This window comes from Phyllostomus discolor, chromosome 4 (assembly GCF_004126475.2).
Source record: "Phyllostomus discolor isolate MPI-MPIP mPhyDis1 chromosome 4, mPhyDis1.pri.v3, whole genome shotgun sequence".
Lineage (NCBI taxonomy): Eukaryota > Metazoa > Chordata > Mammalia > Chiroptera > Phyllostomidae > Phyllostomus > Phyllostomus discolor.
Window position 1 is genome coordinate 89542777 of NC_040906.2, and position 24807 is coordinate 89567583.

Consider the following 24807-nt stretch of genomic DNA (forward strand, 5'->3'; position numbering starts at 1 on the left):
TACCTTGGGACAGTCACTTCATCTTTCTGAGTCCCAATTTCTTCCTTCATAAAATTATAAAACTGTGTGTAATGTATAACCTGCATTGTCCTATATAGTAGCCACACCACATATGACAAATAAACACTTGAATATGACCCTTATGGCTAACAAATTATCCTAATTAAATTAACTAGGGAGACACTGGCTAATTACATTATATAAATTTCAAGTGTACAATTCTATAATACAATAAATCTTCTGTATTATTATATTGTGTGGTCACAACCCAAAGACTAGCCTCCTTCTGTCACCATGTATTTGCCCCTCTTTACCCTCTTCATCTTCCCCTGATCCTCTTCCTCTTTGCATCTATGGGGAATAGGTGTTATTTACATCTATGAGTTTGTTTTTGATGAATTTTTTTAATTGAGTTAAATTTAAATGGTCACATTTGGATAGTGGTTGACTTACTGGGTGGTGCAGGACTACATGATTTCTAAGTCACTTCTAGTTCTAAAATTTACATAATCTCTAAATTCCCTTCTAGTTCTAAAATTCAATCATTTCTAATTTCCAACATTAAAAAAATTACTTTCCCTAAAGTAGAATAAATAAATGAACCATATATCAAATAAATAACACAAATACACAGGGGAAAAAATGATCCAACCCTAGTGAAGAATATTGAACATGCCCTGACTGGTGTGGCTCAGTTGGATGAAGTGTCGTCCTGTAACCAAAAAGTTGTGGGTTCAACTCCCAGTCAGGGCACATGCCTAGGTTGCCCGTTCAATCTCTGGTCCAGGCACATATGATCCCCACTCCAGGTGAGTACAGGTGAGTACCAACTGATGCTTCTCTCTTACATCGATGTTTTTCTCTCTCCCTTCCTCTCAATCTAAAAGCAATGAAAAACTGTCCTCAGTGAAGAAAAAATAAAAAAGAATATTGACTACAATATTCTTGACTAGGATAGACAAAAGTTTTGTATGAGGAACCAGACAAAAAATATTTTAGATGTTACAGGACATAATGATCTGCCACAACTACATATTTCTACCTTTGTAGCAAGAAAGTAGCCATATAGAGTATGTAAAGAAACAAGCATGATTTGTTCCAATAAAACAATAATGAAGTTCAAATTTCATATAATTTTTACATTTTTGTTATGAAATATTATTTTATAAACATTAAAAATGTAAAAATCAGTCTTAGTTCATAAGGCATACAAAAATAGATGGCAGGTCAGATTTGACCAGAGGACCAGTTTGCTAACACCTGCTCCTGACTAGATAAATCACAGTAGGATTCAGTATCAAAATAAATTGAAGGAAATGTTTTTTAAAAAGCATAAACTTTACTTAGTAAGTTTGTTGTTGGTAGTGCTCTTGATGCAGTATTCTGAAACTATTTTGTGTATATTATATGATTGAACAAATGTATAAATATATTAATGCTGCTGGGAACCAGGAGTTATGGCATGTGACAAAGTTGTAATATTAAATTGGAATTAAAGATACTGATATCATCTCATTTAAAAACATGTATTTGCGACCTGACTGGTATAGCTCATGGGTTGGGCATTATCCCGCAAAATGAGGGATCACCAGGTTTGATTCCCTGTCAGAGCACATGCATGATGGGCTGCAGGCTAAGCCCGTGGATGAGGGAGTGGGAGAGGTAACTGACAGATGTTTCTCTCATACACAGATGCTTCTCTCTCTCTCCTTCCCTTCTCCTCTAAAAATAAATAAATAAAATGTTTTGAAAGATAAAAATAAAACCATATATTTGCTATCTCTGTCCACTAATAGAACCTACAAGCAAAAATACTCCAATAACAATGAAGATACCTAATGCCCTACATACTATTCCATATTAAAAGGAATCAGACCTCCTTGGGAGAAATGGTTGATTCCAGATCTGGAGCAAGGAAAAAAATACAAGGTCAGGTTAAATATCTTGTGCCAGTAAATAAAGAAGTCCTCAAAATCTGATGGAAACAAGTCAAAAAAACATGAGAAGCAGATTAAAAGGGCTTTTACCAGCCAAATGAGACAATTTAAGTTTCAAAATAAGTAACAAGAATAGATGATACTATGAATAAAACAAGAAGCCATAGGTCTAATTTGATACTAATTTTTCTAAGGGAAAAGAATAACCCTTCTTTGTAGAATAATGTCAAAAGAATAACATAAATAGAAATTTACCATTTTACAGCTACCATAACTGATTCAGGCAGAAATTATCAATGAATGCTAAAATCACTGGGTGAAAGTTTGTTGGGGGACAAGATACACACATAATCTGAAAGCACTGTCCCAAAGACTACTTATTAATTATAAAGGAGAAATTTACCTTTAAAATAAAAACCCTGTCAAATATTGCCTTAACATCATGTTTAACATCACCAAAATGAATGTCATAAGCACCATGATGTTATACAGTGACAACAGAAAGTCTATGTGATATTCCTGCCAAAAATGTTTAACCTGAATCTAATTATGGAAAAATGAAATTAAAATAATCAGACAAAACCAAATGAGGGACATTCTACAAAACAACTGGCCTGGACCTTGGATGCGTGGCTCAGGTGGCTGGAACATCATCTCATACATACACCAACAGATTGTAGGTTCAATATCAGGTTAGAGCACAACCTAGGTTCTTCAATCAGCATGTGATCAATGTTTCCCTCTCACAAAGAGGTTTTTTTCCTCTCTTCCTCCCCTTTCTACTCTCTCTAAAGTCACTAAACATATCCTTGGGTGAGGAATTAAAAAAAAAACTGGCCTGGATCCTTTGAAAATGTCAGGAGGAAGAAGAAGAAGATGTAGAAGAAGGCTGGGAAAGTGCTATAAAATAAAGAGACAAAACCACCAAATGCCACATGTAGTCCCTGATTCATAGTTAGGTCAGGGGGAAGCATAAAGGACCTGATTGGACAATTGAAGAAATTTGAATAAGGACTGTATGTCAGATTCAAGTACTGTGTCAATGCTAAATTTCCTGAGTGTGATCATATGGTTATAGAGAAGAATGTGTTTATAGAGAAGAAGGTGCATGTTTGCATGCTGACACATTTAGGGGTAAAGTGTTACAATCATGTTTGCTATCTTGAAAACGTTCAGAAATTTTTAAAGTATACACAGAGAGATAAAGCAAAGTAGCAAAATGTTAGCAACTGGTGAATTGATATGAAGTGTACATGGGTGTTTAGTATACTATTCTTGCTACTTTTTCATAGGTTTGAAAGTTTTCAAAATGAAAAGTTGTGAGTAAAGAGTAAGAAAACTGTTCCTTTCAAATTCTCTTTTTACACTTAACAGAAGTAGACAGAGTAAAACCTTTACTATCTAAAATTATCAAGCAATTAACAGCTCACAAAAAGTTCTCTGGAAAGCTGACAACTCTTTAGACCTATTTTAAATGGAATGTTCTCAAGCAAACCATCTGCTCTGCAATAACCTTAACTTATTATATGCTATGCTTTGGATGTAACTATAAGTTAAAATGCTGATAGTGTAAAATACTGGAATGAATAACTTAGCTTGTTGCTATAACACTATACAGTATTCAGTGAAAGTTCCCTCAGCCCTTCAGAACTGAATTTTGCAATATAAAACTGAATGGGTCAGATTCTCTTACGGCAGTGCTATCAAAATTATGAGCTATAAAACTGATACCCTAAAACAGAAGGGAAAAAAAGTCAAATGTAATAGTTTTGCTGTAAAATTTATCTCTACATTTAATACACCAAATACATTTATATTGTACTTATTATGCAATAACTTAAACATAATAAGAAGCTTCTTATTTAAGAAATGGTAGCCCTGGCCTGATAGCTCACTTGGTTAGATCATTGTCCTGCTACACAAAGGTTGCAGGTTTGAGCCCCATTAGGGTACATACAAGAGTCAACCAATGAATGCGTAAGTAAGAGGAACAACAAATCAATGTCTCCCTCTCTATCCCCCACCTCAAAAAAATAATCAATAAAGTTAAAAAAAAAAAGACAAGATATACACAACAAAAAAGTATCCTAGATAATCACGTGCAAATCAATTAACCAAGACATGAATGCATAGTACTGGACCTGCACGTTGACTCACTAACATACGGACAGCATTTTCCAGATGTCCTGTGTATGTCCTCCATTCAACTGTCACTAACTTCAACTGTTACTGACCTGTTAAGAATACTGAATTTCAATGTCAAAATAAATTTGATCCTCACTGTAAACTATTTCAACATCAGAATCTAATTTGAACTATTTCTCACATCAAATTTATTTATCTGAGATTTATTTATTTATTTCTTCTTTCTTTGCTTCTTAATCTTTAACCTCATTATTTCCTATTTATACATTACAGTATTTAAAGTACGGGGTGTGTATCTGTGTGCGCGCGTGTGTGTGAAGAGAAAGAAAGAAATAGATACAATAGAGAGATAAAGACAAACAGATACCTAGAACCACTGAGGCCCACAAATTTTCCCTAATCCCGTGCCTTCAATACACCTATCCATTCATACACATGTCAACAGCTTCTCATGGCTAGACACAGCACTAGATGCTAGAGATATAAATATGTATACATCTAGGTCTCTGCCCTCAAGGAGCAGAGACTTTATATTATTCAGTAAAACAGTACACTAAAAAAGATATAAACAAACTGCTTTCAGTGAGTCAAAGGACTACTATCTCTCCTGTCTGTAGCTTATTATGGGCAGACCTCAGTTCTTGAATATCTCCCATCTCAAACACTTTGGTTCTTGACCAAGTTGTTCACAGTAAAAATGTGGTTGTCAAACAAAATTTCAGTTCCCAACCTGACAACCCTTTCATGCTGTTATGTATTTAAAATAGAAAAAAACGATTAGGTTTTCAAACAAATTGCTTCTGAAACAGACTTCCAGAACAAATTAAGTTCAAGAACCAAGATTCAACTGTACCTGACTGCCACTAGTGCTTTCCCTCTCTCTCCCTCCCCACTTTCTAAATTTCTGTTCTTTAGTCTCCTCTAGATGAGATTCCAACAATAAAGTTAGTCGATCTTTCACAAATACCACCAGTCAATGAAAACATTCTTTTTTTTTTTCCTTTTCTAAAACAGGCCAACCACATAGTAGCAGTGTATGTGGTATCATTTTGAAGGCTCTGGTGCTCCTTTCTTCTTCAGCAAAAATTAATTTTAGTTATAGGATTAGTATAGAGCAGTTTTTAGATGAAAAATAAAAAAACGCTGGCCTCTAGAGTTTTTATCATTTCTTTAGAAAGCAATGCTCTCACACAAGCAGAATTTTTTCTATGTAACTGAACACAAACAATGAAGTTTATAGCACCTAAATGTTTAATGAAATGTTTCAGACTCCAGGTTGAGACTCATTGGCTAACAAATCAATTTAGTGGGTCAAAACAAGTATTTTTTAACAGAATAGAATAAATTAGAAGTAATCAAAAAATTAAAGAAAGAAGTGCCTTATGACCCAGTGATTCCACTTCTGGGTATTTATCTGAAGAAACCCAAAACGCTAATTTGAAAAAATTATATATACCCCTATGTTCACTGCAGAGTTATTTAAAATAGCCAAGATATGGAAGCAACCTAAGTGCCAATTAATAGATAAGTAGATTAAAAAGTTATGATTTTGATATGTATCAAAAATATACAACAGATTTCTATATTTAATGGAATATTATTCAGCCATAAAAAAAGAATGAAATCATACTATCTGTGACAGGATGGATGGACCTAGAGTATATTATGTATTGAAATAAGTTAAGCAGAGAAACACCAATACCATATTATTTCACTTATATGTGGACTCTAAAGAGCAAAATAAACAAATACAAAATAGGAACAGACTCACAGATACAGAGAACAGACTGGTGGTTGCCAGAGAGGAAGGGGGTTGGTGGGCTAGGGAAAGCGCGAAGGGATTAAGAACTACAAATTGGTAGTCACAGAATAGACTTGGGTATGTAAAGTACAGCACAGAGAAAACAGTCAATGGTATTCTAATAACTATGTATAGTGCCAAGTGGGTACCTGAAATATCAAAAGGAACACTTTATAGGGTATGATTTTTTAACCACTATACCCAAAATCAATACAAAATAATATTGAATGTAAACTGTAATTGAAAAATAAAATTTAAAAAGGTATTAAAATAAGCAGGAAATGTAGGAATAGGGATGCAATTTTAAAGAAATTATACAAAAAAGATATAACTGAGTATTTCATTTATGAGAGATCTGAAAGGGAATGAGGAAGTGAAACATGTGGACACTCTGCCTGGAATATTTAGGAGAAAGGTGTTTTAGAGGACAGAGAAGAAGCAGCACACAGACCTGAAGTGGGGCATATCTGGCCTATTTCAGGAACAGCAAAGAGACCAGTACATGTGCCTTGAGACACGTGAACAAGGAGAGTGGTCCAAGTTGAAGTCAGAGAAAGAACAGGAGGCACAGGTCAGGTAGGGCCTCGTTGGTCATGGTAAAAACATGGTAACCTTTACTCTAAATAAGATAGGAAGCCATTAAAAGACTTTGAGCAAAGGAGTATAATCATTTCCCTCCTAGGGGTACCCCTGGGCATCTCTGGGCCACACTGGAAGAAGAAGAGCTGTCTTGGGCCACATATGAAATACACAAACACTAATGAAAACTGATGAGCAAAAAAAAAAAAAGTGTAAATAAATTTACAAGTTTGTATTGGGCCGCATTCACAGCCATCCTGGGCCACATGTAGCCCGTGGGCCTTGGGTTGGACACCCGAGGGTTGGACACCCCAGGGTTGGACACGCCTGCTAGACAAGTTTTTAACTTGCAACATTTCTTATTGACAGTCTAGAAGCAAAAAGCACAGAGTATGTCACAAGCATGCAACTGTGCTAACAGAAAAACAGTTCATGATCTACAATATTATAAGTTGGTTTAAAAAAAATACATAAGACCCTACCAGATAAATGAATAAAAAATCTGAAGAATGTATGCAACAAGAAATTAGTAAAAACATGAAAATATTCAACATCACTAAAAAGAAATTCAAAATAAAACAAAGTACCACTTATCACCAATTGCTAGGGAAACTGGTGGTAGTGAACACTGGTTCAGGCCAACAATCCTGTATCTGAAAGATACCAGTTTCAAAACACTTTCAGAAGTTTTGTGAATTTTACAATATTTGGATTGTGGAGATGTGATGTGTCAGAAATACATTAACATTGTTGGTTGGGTCTAAGGTGACTCCCTGTATTAACCATACTGCTAATTTAAATTTTCTTACAGAACCTTAAGAATGTTCACCATAAGTGGAATAAATTAAAAACTAAATGGCCTCCCATCTGTTTACACCAAGTTTGGCTAGTAAATTAATGAAAAATTTTGTTTTTCAGGGCCACGGGGACCTCAGAATTGCATATATGGAACTGTAGACCTATACAATTATTCTGTAAACAATTATGCTAACACAGATCAAAAACCATATAATAGCCAGTTGCAAGATGGGTCACAGTATCAGAATACCTGGGCAAACTCCTCCAAATTACAAAACCCTTCCCAATGAAGATTACCAATTTCCCTACTAACTTCTGTTAGTAAACCACTGCAACTCATAGCAGTATGTATTGGGCTGGAAAAAGCACAATAAGTTGAAATGAAAATAAACCAAGTATACAGGTTTTTAAAATTTCAATGTAAATAAAACAATATGGGAATCCTTGGAGTTTGTAAAAAAATTTTTACTGCCATGAGATAAGAAATAGCCAAAAAAGAAAAAGACAAAAAAAATCAACATTACTTTAAAATCTGGTATTTCCCAAATAATGTTAATCTTCTTGGAAAATTCATTCATTTTATTCACTCCAAGAATTATCAGTATTAATTAGCACATATGTGCAAGGCACTGTGCATTCCAGGAAATACCTTGGAGAGGTAGACAGGGACTAAACATGAGTTTAGATTTTTATATTAACATACAGATGGAGAGATAGTCAAAAATTCTGAGCAGGGGTGTAATGTGATCAGATGTGCAAGTGAGATCACTATGGCTACAATGTAGAGGAAGATTAAAAAGGGCAAGACCACTCACAGAACTTACTTTAGGAGACTATTGTACAAGTCCAGATAAAACATGATGATCTTTGTTTAAAATCATCCCCCCAAATTTCAGGAGTTTTGCACAAGCTTCATATTGCCAAAATGAAACTCAAGTGGTGACAAGGCTACCACGGGGAAAATTAGGGGGGAAAAGGAAATTCAAAAGCACTGATGATAGTCAGTCCAGACAAAGGAAGTAAAAAATGGTATCAAACGCTTACAGTAACATGCAAATAGGTAGTGATCCTGGCAAGCAGTGCCTTATTATAGAGGTCAGATAAACAGGTAGCATCCCAGTAATCAGAAAGAATACAACAGTAGAACATATCTAATTTTATAGTTCTTGATGAAAGGCTTATAGCAAATAGCAGAGAGGTCCAGATGTAAGACTGGAGTTCAGGAATTCAAAAATAGTAGACAGAAAATAGGATACCAGCAGAAAAGATACAGATTCTGGACTGAAATTAACCTATTTTCAAAACCTAAATCTGCCATTTTCCAGCTGTGAAGTCTGGACAACTCAGGTTTTTGAGCCTCAAGTTCTTCATCTCTAAAAAGAAAATTACACTACCCACTCCACAGGGTTGCTGGAATAATTAAATGAGATATACTTTACAACACCCAGTACGGTTCAACAAATGATCAGTTTCATCCCTTTCTCTTTTTCTTCCATTTTTCACCTAAGCTATTGAAATAGGGAAGTATTTGCCTGACCACAAAGTTTGAAAGGCTTATCCAATTCGGCATTAGAGGACTGAACAAAGTAAGACAGGTCATTAATGCAAAATGCCTTATGAAAGCACTAGCTCATAAAGAGGTGAAAGTGTCACACAAGTAAAAGGACCTAAAAAACTGGAAGAGTTTTAATTAGAATTAGCCTAATAGTATATCCACACAATAGAACATGTCACTATATTAAAAAAATAAAGGAGAGTTCTCTGTATACTGAAGTCAAAAGATCTCCAAGGTATATTTTAAATTAAAAAATTATTATATAAAACATTAATACAGTATGCTGCCTTCCACATAAAAGGTAAAGGAGGAAAGTATTAATCTATATTTGTATTTTGTTTCTATTTGCATAAATACTACTAAAATATACAAAAAATAAAATTGGTTACCTATAGAGAGAAGAGAGGGGTAGATGGAGTAGTACTGAGATTTCTCAATATAACCTTTGTATATTATTTTAAAATTTGCCTTGGCTGGTGTGGCTCAGTGGACTGAGTGCCAGCCTGCGAACCAAAGGGTCACTTGTTTGATTCCCAGCCAGCGCACATGCCTGGCTTGTGGGCCAGGTTGCCAATAGGGGGTGCACAAGAGGCAACCATACATTGATATTTCTCCCCTCTTTTTCTCCCTCCCTTCCCCTCTCTCTAAAAAGAAATAAAATCTTTTAAAAAATTGAACAAAGTTGCCATAGTACCAATTAAAAAAGGAAATAAAATTTAAATTTTTTAAAATACTTGAGACCTGAGTGTTCTGATAATATATTCCACTACACTTATTAAATATGTATGACTTACCTGTATATATTTTAGCTGTAAACTATCACATAGTTAACTATGACTTATCTAATATATATTTCTAGCTGTATAATAGATTTTAAGTTCCTCCGAAGAAAGAAGTATAATCTCCTTGAGGATAAAGATCACATCTCATTCATTCTCTAATTCCACTGCCAACCAGTGTCTAGCACTTAGCTGGTGTTCAAAGAATACATTAAACTGACTCTGGACTGTCTAAATGCTTTCCATTCAAAGTCATCTCCAGTCCTGGATATATTTTTAAATTGTACTGCTGGTAATTTGTTTATGTACAGGACTACATCTATAATGCAAAATGGAAACTTGATTTGGAGGGGTGAACACAGAATACAATATACAGATGATGTATTACAGATTTGTCCACCTGAAAGCTATATAATTTTATTAACCAATGTTGCCCCAATAAATTCAATTAAAAAAATCCAAGTTTTTAAAAAAAAATCAGGAAGGCTATTAACAACTGTTTAACAAAAAGTCAAGATATTAAATTTAACTATTAATAAAATAAGATTAACAGTGACCCCTGAATTACTCCAAAGACTCACCATAAGATGGCAATCGTTTGAAATGGGTCAGGGAGCTAGCCCAGATACTTACCAAAGTAGGTTCATTCAGGCATTTCTTTGATAGTAGGTAGGTATTGCTACCTAGTTTTACTTACCCATCTTTCAAAAGCCATTATAGTTTCTTTTCCTTAATTCCAAAAAAATTAAGCTAAATGTATCCTTTAAAAAAAAAGGTATTTTTCTTGATTGTGTCACCCTGCTCTCCATGACTCAAAAGATCTTCCTTCTTCCCTTATGACCAAATTTCTTAAGAGTTTTCTGGTCTATACTCATTGTATGTCATTTCCTCAATTTAGTTTCTTATCACACACCTCCACTGTAACAGTTCTACTAAAACAATGAATCTCAAACTTTAGTCTACTTCAGAATAACCATAGCAGCATTTAAGCAAATCTCCTATGCAACCACCTCCCACTCCACACCCACCCTTTTGAGACTCTTTAAGGTGTACAATAAAATCTAAGGAACTGATCATTTTAATCAGTATCTCATTTGATTCTGATTCAGGTAGACTGCCTGAACACACCTGAAAACCTACTAGCTTTTAGGTCATCAATAATATTCCAACAGTCAAATTCCAAACACTTTATCTCTTTCAGCAGCATTAACACCTTCCTGTAAGTCCTTCCTTCACCACCTTCTACCACACAACTTGACTGTCTTCTCTCACCACCATTCTATCTTCTTTACTTGCTTCTTCACTTCTAAGATTGCTTAACCTTTAGAAAATAAGAGTGGTTGGGGGCTCTGTCAGTGACCCTCTTTCTAACTTGACGCAAACTTCATAAGCAGTGATAGTCGCACCCATTGCTTCAACTACCACCTACACACAACCCTAAACCCTGCATTTTGAATCCAAACTATTTTTAGGAAGAGGTTATGCAGTAATGAAAGAAAAAAAGAAACAGAAAAGATGCTCCAACATCACACATATCTGAATTCAAAATATTTGCTCTACTATTTACATGGTAATATGCCCAGAGTCACACACCCTTCTGAATTTCAGCTTTGTTCTCCTTTAAGATGGGAGATAACATGTTTCTAACAAATTTTTGATCAGATTAAATGAGAAGTTCCATTCCCTTACTAGCACAAACTTGAAAGCATCCCTGAGGACCCTGTGGCATAGGCCTCAGAGGTGGCAGACAAAGGACAACTAGCCTAAGGTTGGGTGACTGGCACAACGAAGGGGTCTGAGCAAATAAGTAAATATACTGAAAATAATGTGGGAGCCAATCTCTCACTGCTGGAGAAGGGATTTATAAATACAGAAAGAGCAAGGCAAGAAAGAACCCTGAATGTGTTGGACTGGAATTGGATGTATCAGTGTGAACTTTTTAAATTCATATACAAAGACACAGAAAGAGATTCAGATGTGTACCTACATACACATTATTTCCTAGCTCTCTCTACCTTGGAAGTAATTGTACACCAGAAGAAATGAGCACATTAGACATCCAAATCTTCATTTCTAAGTACCACATCCACTAAAAGAAATCAGGATTCCTCGGAAAAATGCATGATTCCACAGCTGGGACAGGAAGAGTACAAAATAAGACTGAAATATCTTGTTGTGCCAGAAAGTAAGGAAGTTCTTAAAGGATGGGGACATGCCAGAAAGACACAGGGACCACCTTAAAGGGGTCCCACTAGCCAGTCGAGGACGAATCAAGCATCAGAATAAAATATAACTAATAAAACCCACTGAATAGGGACAGAAATCCATGAGTACATATTGATGTAAATGCATGAATGAATGCATGGGGGGAAGGGAGATGTCTGTTTTCAGAAAATCAACTAATAAATGCAGACGGCAACCTTCATAGTAGTGACTGATTTGGGCAGAAGTTATCAGTGGACCCAAAGGCTAGTGAGCAGAGGTTTATTTGATGAGGAACACAATATTAGCATACATAGTCTTAAAGATGTTCACACAAGAGCTAGCAATTACAAAAGGAAAAATGATGATTTTATGATAGATGTGAATTTACCAAGGTGTCCAAGGTTAAATATCATTCTGTGTCTCCTAGTAATACTCTAAGAATAACACATCATTTCTATGATATTCCTGCTAACAAGTGTTCAGTATGCCTATGAGCAACCACTGGGTGGACGGTAGTTAAGGGACATCTAACAGAATTTAAAAAGTCAAGGTCATAAAAGACAGAGAAATATTGAGGAACTATTTCAAACTGAAGGAGACTAAACAGACATGACAATTAGATGCAATGGGTGATCCTGAATTGAATCCTGGACCAAAAAAGAAACAGAAACACTGTTGGGACAGTTGGAAAATTCTGAATGGCATTTGGAAAATCTCAATGTAGTGTTGCATCAATGTTAACTTCCTGAGTTGGTGATTACATTACATAATCACCATGTAATCACTATTACAGGCTCTCCATGTTTTGGTAAATACATACCAGATTATTTAAGAGTGATGAGCATCTTGCTCTCAAATGGTTCAGAAAAAGTTTAATGAAATCAGAAATGGTGCATTCCTCTGAAATGGCTGGAAGCAGCAATAAAAATGAGAGACCAGAAATGAGATAATCAGGTAGTTTCACTGAAATTTGAGAATCCAGTAAAATCCAGCAGAAAGAGGGAAAGAGCTGAAGATGACATTAAGGCCCTGTATGGAAAGGAAAGCCTCACTGAGCTCACTACAGTGAGCCAAGCACAAGATGTTGCAGGCTCATCCTGTATATACTCGCTCATACATAGTACAATGGTAATATTTGGTTGAAGTTCATGCGTGGGGATGGGGTTTATGAGAAATCTCTAGACCTTCTTGACTTTGCTGTGAACCAAAAAGTGCTTTAAAACAGTAGTCTTTTTAAGTTGTGATTAATAGTTCAAGGAAAAATTAATTGAAGGGAATATAGGAGCTCTTTGTGCTGTTCTTGCAAGTGTTCTGTGTATTTGAAACTATTTTCAAATAAAATAATTTTATAAATTTAGTAGAATTTATGATGACTTTGGTGCCTAGAAAAATGCCTGGCTTACTAAAGGTATTCAATAAAAATTACTTGGCCTTCCCAGCTGCCCAAAAGAAAATATCTTTCTTTAAAAATATATTTTATTGATGATGCTATTACAGTTATCCCATTCCCCCCACCCCTTATTCCCCTTCACCCTGCACACAGCCCCTTCTACCTGCATTCCCCCCTTTTAGTTCATGGCCATGGGTCATACATATAAATTCTTTGGCTTCTACATTTCCTATACTATTCTTAACCTCCCCTTATCTATTTTCTACCTACTATTTATGCTACTTATTCTCTGTATCTCCCCGCCTCCCCTCCCACTCCCCCACTGATAACCCTCCATGTGATCTCCATTTCTGTGATTCTGTTCCTGTTCTAGTTGTTTGCTTAGTTTGTTTTTGTTTTGTTTTGTTTTTAGGTTCAGTTGTTGATAGTTGTGAGTTTGTTGTCATTTTTACTGTTCATAGTTTTGATCTTTTTCTTAGATAAATCTCTTTAACATTTCATATAGTAAGGGCTTGGTGGTAATGAACTCTTTTAACTTGACTTTGTCTGGGAAGCACTTTATCTGCCCTTCCATTCTAAATGAAAGCTTTGCTGGATAGAGTAATCTGGGATGTAGGTCCTTTCATGTCTTGGAATACTTCTTTCCAGCCCCTTCTTGCCTGCAAGATTTCTTTGAAGAAATCAGCTGACAGTCTTATGGGAATTCCTTTGTAGGTAACTGTCTCCTTTCTTCTTGCTACTTTGAAGATTCTCTCCTTATCTTCAATCTTGGCTAATGTAATTATGATGTGCCTTGGTGTGTTCCTCCTTGGGTCCAGCTTCTTTGGGACTCTGTGAGCTTCCTGGAAGTCTGTTTCCTTTGCCAGATTAGGGAAGTTCTCCTTCATTATGTTTTCAAATAAGGTTTCAATTTCTTGCTCTTCCTCTTCTCCTTCTGGCACCCCTATGATCTGGATGCTGGAATGTTTAAAGATGTCCTGGAGGTTCCTAAGCCTCTCCTTTTTTTTTTTTTTTTTTTTTTTTTGGAATTCTTGTTTCTTCATTCTGTTCTGGTTGAGTCTTTCTTTCTTTCTTCTGCTCCAAACCATTGATTTGAATCCTCGTTTCCTTTCCATCACTGTTGGTTCCCTGTAGATTTTTCTTTATTTCACATAATGCAACCTTCATTGCTGCCTGGGTCTTTTTTATGCTGTTGAAGTACCCAGTGATTCCTGGAGCATCCTGATAACCAGTGTTTTGAACTGTGTATTTGATAGCTTGGCTATCTCTTTGCTGCTTAGTCATATTTTTTTGTGGAGCTTTGATCCGTTCTTTCATTTGGGTCAATTTTTTTTGTCTCAGTGTGCCTCTTATATATTAAGGGGCAGAGCCTTAGGTGTTTACCAGGGTGGGGCAACACACATCACTGCATTGTGATGCTATATGCGAGGGAGAGATCCAAGAGGAAACAGTGCTGGTTGCTCTACTCTCTGCTGAGTTTCAATCACTTCCCCGGCTACCCACAATCAAATTGGGCTTTTCTGGTACTGATTCCCAGGTGGGTGGGTTTGTGTACATTCTAGGACCCTGTGGGTCTTTCCAATGAACTCTCCTGTGAGGCTGGGAGTTTCTCCCACTGCCGCCTCAACCCCCAAAGGGGTTTTCAGTCAGAGGCTTTGAGGCTTTATTTCCCTGCACTGAAACCCTGGGTTTTGCAGTCTATCTCGCTCCCTAGAAGTTCCTCCCATTTTATCTAAACACAAATGTGGGACTGCCCAGTCTGCAAGCCACTGCCTCACCCAGTCTGCCAGCCGTTGCCTTGCCACAAGTCCTCTCTACTTGGATGCCTGTCTCCGCCCCTCCTACCAGTCTAGATGAGTATTTCTTCTTTAACTCCTTGGTTGTTGGACTTCCATACAGTTCAATTTTCTGTTAGTTCTGGTTGTTTTTGTTTTTAAATTTGTTGTCCTTGTTTTGGTTGTGCAAGGAGGAACAGAGTATCTATCTACACCCCTATCTTGGCCAGAAGTCCAAAAAAAATATCTTAACATCACTGTCAACTCTTTTTCCTCTTTCCTCTACACCCAAATGGACTCCCTGTTCTAGTAAAACTCCCTAATCAGTTTTCAGTTTTAGTCCCCCATCCTCATCTTTATTTCTAGATCTCCATTTCCAGCTTTTACCACCTCTTACCTAGACTGCTACAACAGCATCCTAACTGGTCTCTCTGCTCCATTTCTAACTTCATCGTTACACCATCCTTACATCCTTGGATCATTATCTAAAAACTCCAGAGTTACCCTTCAAAACTTACATCTAATTTCATCATTCCTTTATTTAAATACCTATAATTGCTCCCCAATGTAAATGTTGATTTTCCAAGAGGCAAACTAAATATTCATGGAAGGCACTCCCAATGCAAGAGCAACAAAAAGATATTTCACACACACGAGAATGAAGTAGTAATTGCTGGGGGAAGTGGGGGTGGGCTGGGAAGAGACTTCGACTTGATTTCCTTTATGTTTATTTTAGGATTGGTATTGGTTTTATTTTTAATTACCCAGTGGGAATGTCAGGGATGAATAGATACCATAAACTTTCCAGCAGTTAGAGCCTCTAAAACAGTGCTTTTCCCAATCCTTTTCCCAACTCAGCACCACAGATAAACTTTTAGCACTCTGGGACAAGCCAAGGAGATTACCAATACCGAAACAAAGTATCTTGGGAGCCCCAAAATGCCCCAGTCCCATGGACTGACAGGTATTCACAGTCAACACACATATACAGGCACACAGATCTACACACAAATTAGACACCAACACCCATCTCACAGACAAAGACAGACCTATATAAGACAACCTGCATTTCTCCAAACACATTATGCTTTCTTGTTTGCATAATATGATATATATCTGACTTTTTGTACATGCTGTTCTCTCTACCCAGGTCAATGCCAACTCATCCCCCAAGACACTGCTCAAACACTACTGCTCATTTCCCCCAGATCTTATTACACTTGTCGCTCTGAATTGTAACCGTTTCTTGACATGTGTTACCACCCCAGAATTTGAGCTCAAGGGCAAAAATGTTTATTTACCTGTATACCATTCACTACATGATTCACCAGTAAAACAAATTTTTCAAAATATATTAATTAAAACAATAAAGTACAATTTTAAAAATTAGCATTTTTCCAAAACAACCCATTGTTTTTTAAGAGACAGATCTGGCATAAAAATATTCCCAGTCCTAGGGTTTCTTTTCCCAGTCCTAGGGTTTTAGACCAAGGAAACAAACACAAACACATTCAATGCAGATTATAAAAATGGAAACTTTAGAAACAACTAAAATGATTAACAAAAGGTAAATGACTAAATCAATCATCTGATCAATACATTAATGTCTAAGCAACTGTTTAAATTATACTCATGACAATAAGAATGAAAAAATGAGGAAAATGTCCCTGGCTCAGAAGCTCAGTTGATTACAGTATCATCCCAATACACCAAGGATGCAGACTTCCCGGTCAAGGCACATACAAGCAGCAAACAATGAAGACATAAATAAGGGGAATAACAAATCACTGCTTCTACCCCTTCCTCTCTTATCTATTATTATTATTTTAAAAAAATAATAATCAATCAGCCCTGGCTGGTGTGTCTCAGTGGATTGAGCGCCAGTCTGTGAACCGAAAGGTCGCTGGTTCAATTCCCAGTCAGGGCACATGCTTGGGTTGCTGGCCAGGTCCCCAGTTGGGGATGTGCAAGAGGCAATCAATGAATGTATCTCTCTCATATTGATGTTTCTCTCCCTCCCTTCTCCTCTCTCTAAAAATAAATAAGTAAAATCTAAAAACAAAAAAAAATCAATCAATAAAGGTTTTTAAAAAGAGGAAAATGGTAACAGCTACTATTTATCGATCACCTCCTTCTCTGTACAGAATAGTGCTGGATGCTTTATATTACCCTAATCCTCACAACAATTCAAAGTCAAGTATTATCCTAATTTCACAGACAAGGAAGTAGGCTCAGAGGTTATGTAATTTATCCAGGTTTTTGAGAACAGATTCCAACCCAGATCCATCTAACTCGGAAGTATCAGCTTTTCCCTACATTATACTGCCTCTACTATACAATATTTCCAATACTGAACCCAAACTGTATCTCCATCATACAACTTAAATATATATATATATATATATATATATATATATATATATATATGGCCAACTGCCGGGAAGGAAACAAAAATATCTACTGGAGTGGTGATTAAGGATGAATGTTGTTACAGTATTTATCATTCTTTTTAAAATTAACAATTTTTTAAAGTAGAATTGATGAACAGTGGATTAAACTCATGAGGCAATACAAAAGAAACAGCCCCCATTTTTAGTTTGTTTTTTTACATTTTCATTAAATACAGAGTAGGTAACATAAAACTTAAGAAGGGTGTAGTCAACTAACTATACCTAAACAATCACAAATTAACCCCAAGGTACTTATTACCAGGATTCAAAACCTGCTCATTATGATTGGATTATAAGCAGCATTCTTCCAGAAAAAGGTGAATTTTGAGGAATACTCAAAAAGAAGGCACATGGATTGGAGACAGTTAGGAATGTTTAAACTGAGAAAACAAGGGTAAAGGAAAAAAAAAAAAGAATGTTTTCTTTTTAAGCAAGAATGAGAACAGGGTGAGATGAAGTTGGCAGAAAGCCTTCGAGGCCAAGCAGATAAGTTTGGGATTCATTTGATAAGAACAGGGAACTGCAGCATATTCTTAAATGGGAAGGTGATGAAATACGGTCTTTAAAGATCCAAACTTTCTTTGTTCAAGGTATTGTATTTGGTTACACTATGTTTCACCAAACAACTGGAGGGGAAAAATAACCCAATACCCTTTATTTTAATCCTCCCCCAAGGACATTTTTATTGATTTTAGAGAGTAAGGAGGAGAGGGAAACATAGATTGGTTGCCTCTTTATGTATGTGCCCCAACGTAGAACCCACAACCTAGGTATGTGCCCTGACCAGGAAATGGAACCAGCAACCTTTTGGTATATGGGACAATGTTCCAACCAAATGAGCCACCCAGCCAGAGCTAATCTATTATCCTTTATGTGTGCTTTATACATACTCTGATCAAAACGAGAAACGGAATAAACAAACAAAAATCTTTATATAAGGTATGAGTATACTGGGGAGGAGGGCCTTTCAGATATGCTTGTGACTATTAACTGCCACTGTACATTTTAATGAGAATCATAGTTTAGAGCAAGAAGGGATGCTGAAGATAACCTTTTACTGACCACCTCTTCATTTTCACAATGAATTAAATTGAAGCTCAAAAACTAAATAACTTACCTAATGTTAAAAATAAGTTAGAAGATTCAGTACCAAAACTCAGATTTTTTACGTAGCAAGATCTAAAGTTATGCTGTCCAATGCCGTAGCTACTAGGAACATCTGGTTATATAAATTTAAACTGGTTAAAATTAACTTTAAATTCAGTTCCTCAGGCACAACAGTCACATTTTTTAGTGTTTCAAGCCACACATGGTTAATGGCTACCATATCAAACAGTGCAGAAAAAGAGGAATGTTGTTTGATTCAATGTTGTTTCGTTAATAAGATGCCTTAGGAACTTAACTCTTTTTTTCGTATCAGTTCAACTACAGTAAAATTGGTTTTGTTATACATCATTTTCCTTAAAATCACAGGAGCTATGACTTATAAGTAATTCCATCATTGCAGAAAATTTAACTGGACAGCGTGATCTAAAGAATGAGTTTCAGAGTCAGACAGACCTAGTTTGAATTCTACTTACTAGCAGTGTGATCGTAGACAAGTTCATTTATCCTCGCCCCAACTGGGGAGGTGGTGGGTTGGAGTGGGCGGGGGAAGCAGGGGATTAATAATACCTATCTCACAAAGTGTACTTGATGATTATGTGGGATAACATGAAAAGCCCCTTTACACAGTCTGGCACATAAAAGACAATAAACATTTCCCTTCTGGATTCTTTTTTCTTCCTACTCCTCAATATAGTAACGCACCCAAATTAATATCTTCCTTCTCCTCAAGATAATCCACACTACTTAATTATCTTTGTTCCTGCCAATTTCTTCAAATATTTCCAACTCTCTTCCAGTGTTTCTATTTAAGAATAATGAAATGAAGAATAAATGTGGGGGAAAATGCCTCTAATGAAGATAAATTTCCCATTTTCCATTCCTATTTAAAATATGACTATACTAACTGATCACACAATGGAAAATATATTACACTCTTCCTAAATCCTGTACTTCCTTCCACACCAGTAAAGATTCCACACTATTTCTGCACTATATTACTTCTCACCATCTGTACTACTAATTGAATATTAAATGAAGAAATAACACCTTCCCCCTATATTCATGGGGAACAATAAAAAGGATTACCAGAACACTGAACCAACCTTCAAGGCCTCACAGCTTAATCCAGTAAACAGACAAATTTAACAAATCTAGACTATAGCATACAAAAAATTTCACTGACATGCATATTATTACCCCCCAAAAAACAACAACTTTCAACTCAGTTTGTAACTAGTGAACTTTTACCAATACTAAACTTTATTTAGGAACAATTCATATTTAGTCACATAAAGTCACATAACTTGCTATTTCTAGTGAGGTTACCAATTTTACTTTCCTAATAACTAATGAAGAATTAAAGCAGAGCCCTGACTTGGTGGCTCAGTTGGTTGGAGCAACCTCCCATACACCACAAAGCTGTGGGTTTGATCCCTGGTCAGGGCACATACCTAAGTTCTGGGTTCAATTCCCTGTCAGGGCACATATAAGAGGCAACTGACAGATGTTTTTCTTTCTCACTCTCTCTTCATCTCTCTTCAATAAAAGCACATCCTCAGCTGAGGATAAAAAAGAAAAAAAGACACGAAAACTATGAATGAGCTGTATCATCCATTTAAAAAGAAGAATGCAGAACTTTTAAACATTTGTCTTTAAACTTCCACCAAACAAGATTTCTAAATATTTTTTAAAGTTTCTCTGTTGTTTAAAACTGACCATATTAACTTTCAGATTGGAAAACAAAAGTATTCTCAATAAATCAGTAACAGTGTCTCCTTGAAATTATCTCGTAGTCTCTTACTTTGTTCCTTAAAGACAATTTACTCAAAAATATAACCACTGATCCCCCTCACAGAATTTAGAATAAGTCATAAATACTAAATAGATAACACTGCACATTGTACTGTCCTTAACTCAAATTATGTTTAGTAGACAAAACTATTTTGAATATACATATCATAATTTAATAATAATCCATGGGGACTCACATATGTTAAATTTTTTTAGGTTTTTATTACTATCCCACATAAAGTATTTTATACATAAAAAAGTTAGGCTTCTATGCCTGAACTTTACAAGTCTAATTTGTGAGAATCTATAGTTTTTTTAAGTCATTCAATAATAATGAAGTGTACCTTGGTCACAGTAGTTCAAATGAATTTTCCTGAGGCTGCATTCTGAGTACATCTGACCCAGAAAGTATTTTTAGCAAGTGTGTTCAATCAATGCTGGTTTTATGCCTAGCCTAAATTAGAAATTGGGTGTCACAAATTTAAAGTAACAAAGTTACTAGGGACATTTTAAAAGATATTCAATTAGAACATAAGGAGAAAACCACAAGTCTGAAACAATTCAACACACACAATCTAGAACCTAAGTAGGTTAGAACAGCAATTTTCAACCTTTTCCACCTTATGGCATATCTAAAGTAATTACTATAATTCTGTGGCACATCAAAAAATATATATTTCTTCTGGATCTGACAAGAAAAATAGGTATAATTTTAACTCACTCAAACCGACACCTACTGTTGTATTGGCTTTCATTTTTTACTTGACAATCTAAGGGAAAAGAGGTCAGTGTCTCTGACTAAATAGTCAGGATTGCATGTTTTAAAAATTCTTGTGGCATACTGATGTGCTGTGGCACACCGTTGAAAATCACTGGGTTAAAAAACAGGCAATAAGAAAGTCACATCCTCACCCATTACTGCTTTTGGGGAAACTGGCTTGTGATTTGTTAACTTTAAACTACTCAATTGATATTAATTAAAAACTACAAAAGTTGTGATGGCTTCTTGTATTTCCAAAATCTCTTGCCAGATGTTTAAAAACAGATCAGCTAAATAAATATTCCCATGTACAAAAAAAAAAGACCATGTTTCTCTTCTCATAAGCCAGTCAAGATCATAGTATGGAACCATATGCACATTCCACTGCAAAACGGTAACAAAGATATGTGTGCCATTAAAAAAAATGAAAGAGACATAATAGTTTTATGGTAACAACAGCATACATTTATTCTGACCAAAAAAAAAATGGTACGTGCCACAAAATTACTGAATAAAATTACTCTTACAAGTTAGCAAAGAAATTCTGTACAATACACAAACTCCTTACAAAAAATCTTTTTAAAAATCTATAGGTTTATAGATTTTATAAATCTATTCATCAAATAAAACATTTAACCGAGATATCAGTCCTATTCCATTAAGCACACTTTGGGCTCTGAATAATCATTGAAGGTCATCTCCCCACTTAAGAAAATGAGAAATTATTTCTTCTCAGGTGTCTTAAAATAAAAAATCAGGATAAAAAATTTCCTAGCTTTTACTGTCCCACAGTCGTCCTTTCTACTTAAATTATCTTTTACAACTAAATAGGACACAATGGCTTTCTGGGGGTTTTCCCCCATGAACATGGTTTAAACTGTATTGTCTCAACTGGGCCCAAGATCTGGTCACATAAACCTAATATCACTCCAATTTCCTGATTTGACAAGCAGATGGTATACTGCATATACATGCAGGTTCTTCTAGGACAAGGGCTTGAAAATCCTACAGATCGTCCTGGTACATACATGGTGCTGTCACTATATAATGCAACGCCAGCAAGTCTCCAATTCTAAGTTTCTCCGAAACATGTAATCATACATCTGTGCAATTGTAAACTGTTCCATTTTAAGGAAACCCTGGGAAATGCATCGATATATCTACTTAGCTACATCTCAACTTCTTTTTGCCCTAACTACAGCTTCTTAAATACAAGTAATACCAGTAGAATCATAAGAGGCTTAAACTTCAATGGTAGGAACAGTCTGCCTATGCAGTATGCTGATAGCGCTCCTATGAGCCAATTAAAAAAAAAAAAAAAAAAAGGAAAGCTATCACCAATGGAAAACTCAAAGGATTCTAAAACCTCACCTAGAGTTTAGGTACCGTGGAACATTCCATCTTCGCACCTATTCCATTCCTTCTTCGACTCACCCAGAACAGAGATTCAACTCCTACCCCCAAGAACTCCGAGGGCAGAGGTCCCGGAAACAAGGGCTGGGGTGGGAACGGGGGGGGGGGGGGGGGGGGGGGGGGTGAGAAGGCGGGGAAGGAGCATCATTTTTTTCCCTTCCTTTTAAGTCAACGGTGTACCTACGGTTTGCCCTACCTGGTTCGCCTCCCACGAGGCACACACGTCCCAGATAACAGCCTCTTACCTCTGTATCACAGCCGCGTTCTCTCGGCTGGAGAAGAAAAGCCTGGAGGCCCGGGCGCGCCGGGGAGAAGCGCGTCCGCCGCGCCACTGGGGGGGGGGGGGGGGGGTCCTTCAGCGTCCTCCTAGTAGCCGCCACCGCAGCGGCGGTGCCACCGCCGGGAGCTGCCAGCACCTCCTCATACTGCGGGGCTGCCGCGGACCGGCGCCGCCGGGAAACGAGAAGGAGGACGGCGGCCGGCGCACACTCCTACCTCCCTGCGTGGATGAGATAATCCACACCCCCAAAAGTGCTGCGGGGGAGGAGGACCCCGAGAGGGTGGTCCGGCCCCCAGCCTCCGACCCGTTGGCAAAGCCAAGTCTCTCCCCTCCCTGGCTCAGTCCCCGAATTCAACCCCTGGGGACCCAGGGGTCCTGAGAGAACAATGTTGGGGGGGAACGTGAGGAGCAGAAAAGCGCGCAGCACGACGTGAGCAGGCGGTATTCTCGGGCAGCGTTTGCGGGTGAGAGTGCAAGAGGCGCTCCGTCCTCTGCCTCTTTTCCCTTCTCTGGTCTCCTCTGTCTCCTCCTCCTCCACCCCTCCCTCAAGCACACCCGGTCTCCCAGGCCACAGCATAGCAACCGAACATGGCGGCTGCGCAGAGGCCGCCAGTCAGCTACGCGTAGCTGCGGCGGCGGCGGCAGGAGGTGGCAGGAGGAATCTCGCGAGAGGTGAGACCAAAACCCTTCCCTGCTAGCGCAGGGCTGGAGAGGTTGCACCAGCCTGTAAGCCGGGGGGCACGCAGGTGCAAGGAAGGCCGACCTGGGTAGTCCGTCCAGGAGGGTTGGCTGGGAGGAGGAGGCGGAGAGCTATGGCCCCGCCCCAGGGCCCCGCAGCCACCCTGGTAGAGGTTGGTTACTAGGACATTTTCCTTGCAAGACCTACTGACCTAAGGAGCTGGTCAGAATGGTAAGAAACTTAAGTTTTAAAGGGGAAAACCAAACCTTTGGGCCCAGGTCCTCCCAACTTAAGTGCTAATAGCGGATATAGGTTTTAGTACACAGTTTTGAATCATTTCCTCTCCTAAATATAGCCTCTAAAACGAATAAACGTTCATTTATAAAATATGTTTGTGTGCCGTCTATGTGCCAGGAACCGTGTACTTTAAAAAAGTGAATTAATTCATTGTAATAACGCATGTGAGTTTGCCGTGATCACGCCAGGGTTTTTCCCATGTGCCTCCTCATATTTTATTGATGATACACACATTGTTGATAAGACAGATGCAGATGCCTACCGGCTGGGCGATCTCAAATGAAAATGATGGGAGGAGGGATTTGGGAACAATCACACTTCTTCTGCTTTTTTGTTTGTTTGTTCGTCAGTGCACTTGCCTTTCGCTTGGCGCCTTTGTGCTCTTCTTACTCATCTTCAGCACCTCACCACAGCTAGCCATCATAGAAGCATTCTTTCAACACTTTCCCTCCAGCTGGACAAAATGCCTATTTACTAATCAGGGCTAGTTCTACCAAGATAAATCTTGGAAACTGGTACAAATCTGTGAAAGACAGTATTTTTATTGACCCTCTTCTCCCTCGCACCTCCCTTCAGGGTTTTGTTTTGCTTTGTTTTGTTTTGTTTTCATTTTAAAAAGACAACTTGTCCGTCCATACTTTTAGAGCTTCACCTGTTCTTACTTCCCCTCCCACAGCTTAGTTCCAGCCAGTGCTCCCTCATTCATCCTTCCTCTCTCTAGTTCTTCATTTTCTATTGTTACCACACAGGAATTGGGGTCCTGCTGCCCTCTGCCACCCTCTGGGTAAAATTTCAGAGGCAAACGTTTGGCCATAAAGGAAAGGAATCTTTATTCAAAAGTTTCACAATTTTGGAGTAACAGCTTTCCACATGCATTAATCTGTTAAACTAAACTCTTTAACTCTTTAGTTACAGCTTTAATCATTTAAACCTATCAATTAAGGCTAAACTCTTTAACACCTGAGTTCTATCATTTACCCCAGTTATTTTTAATTATTTCTGTAGGGTTATTTTACAAACTAAACCAACATAAAAATACAAAAGCTATACAATTTTGGAAGAATGG

At 37.3% G+C, this 24807-nt stretch overlaps 1 protein-coding gene across 4 annotated transcripts in view; it reads right to left on the reverse strand.

The window, feature by feature from the left end:
* Positions 1-23523, reverse strand: part of PTPN4 (protein tyrosine phosphatase non-receptor type 4) — a 292305-nt gene extending 268782 nt beyond the window's left edge. For 2 of the 4 annotated variants that reach the window (XM_036023614.1, XM_028533478.2), the window contains exon 1: positions 22731-23522. The gene's annotated coding sequence lies outside the window, so the exon portion shown is untranslated. Of the gene's footprint in view, positions 1-22443; positions 22574-22730 lie in introns of those variants that run through there. The other 2 variants (XM_036023611.1, XM_036023612.1) reach the window with 2 other exon arrangements.
* Positions 23524-24807: the final 1284 nt, after the last annotated feature.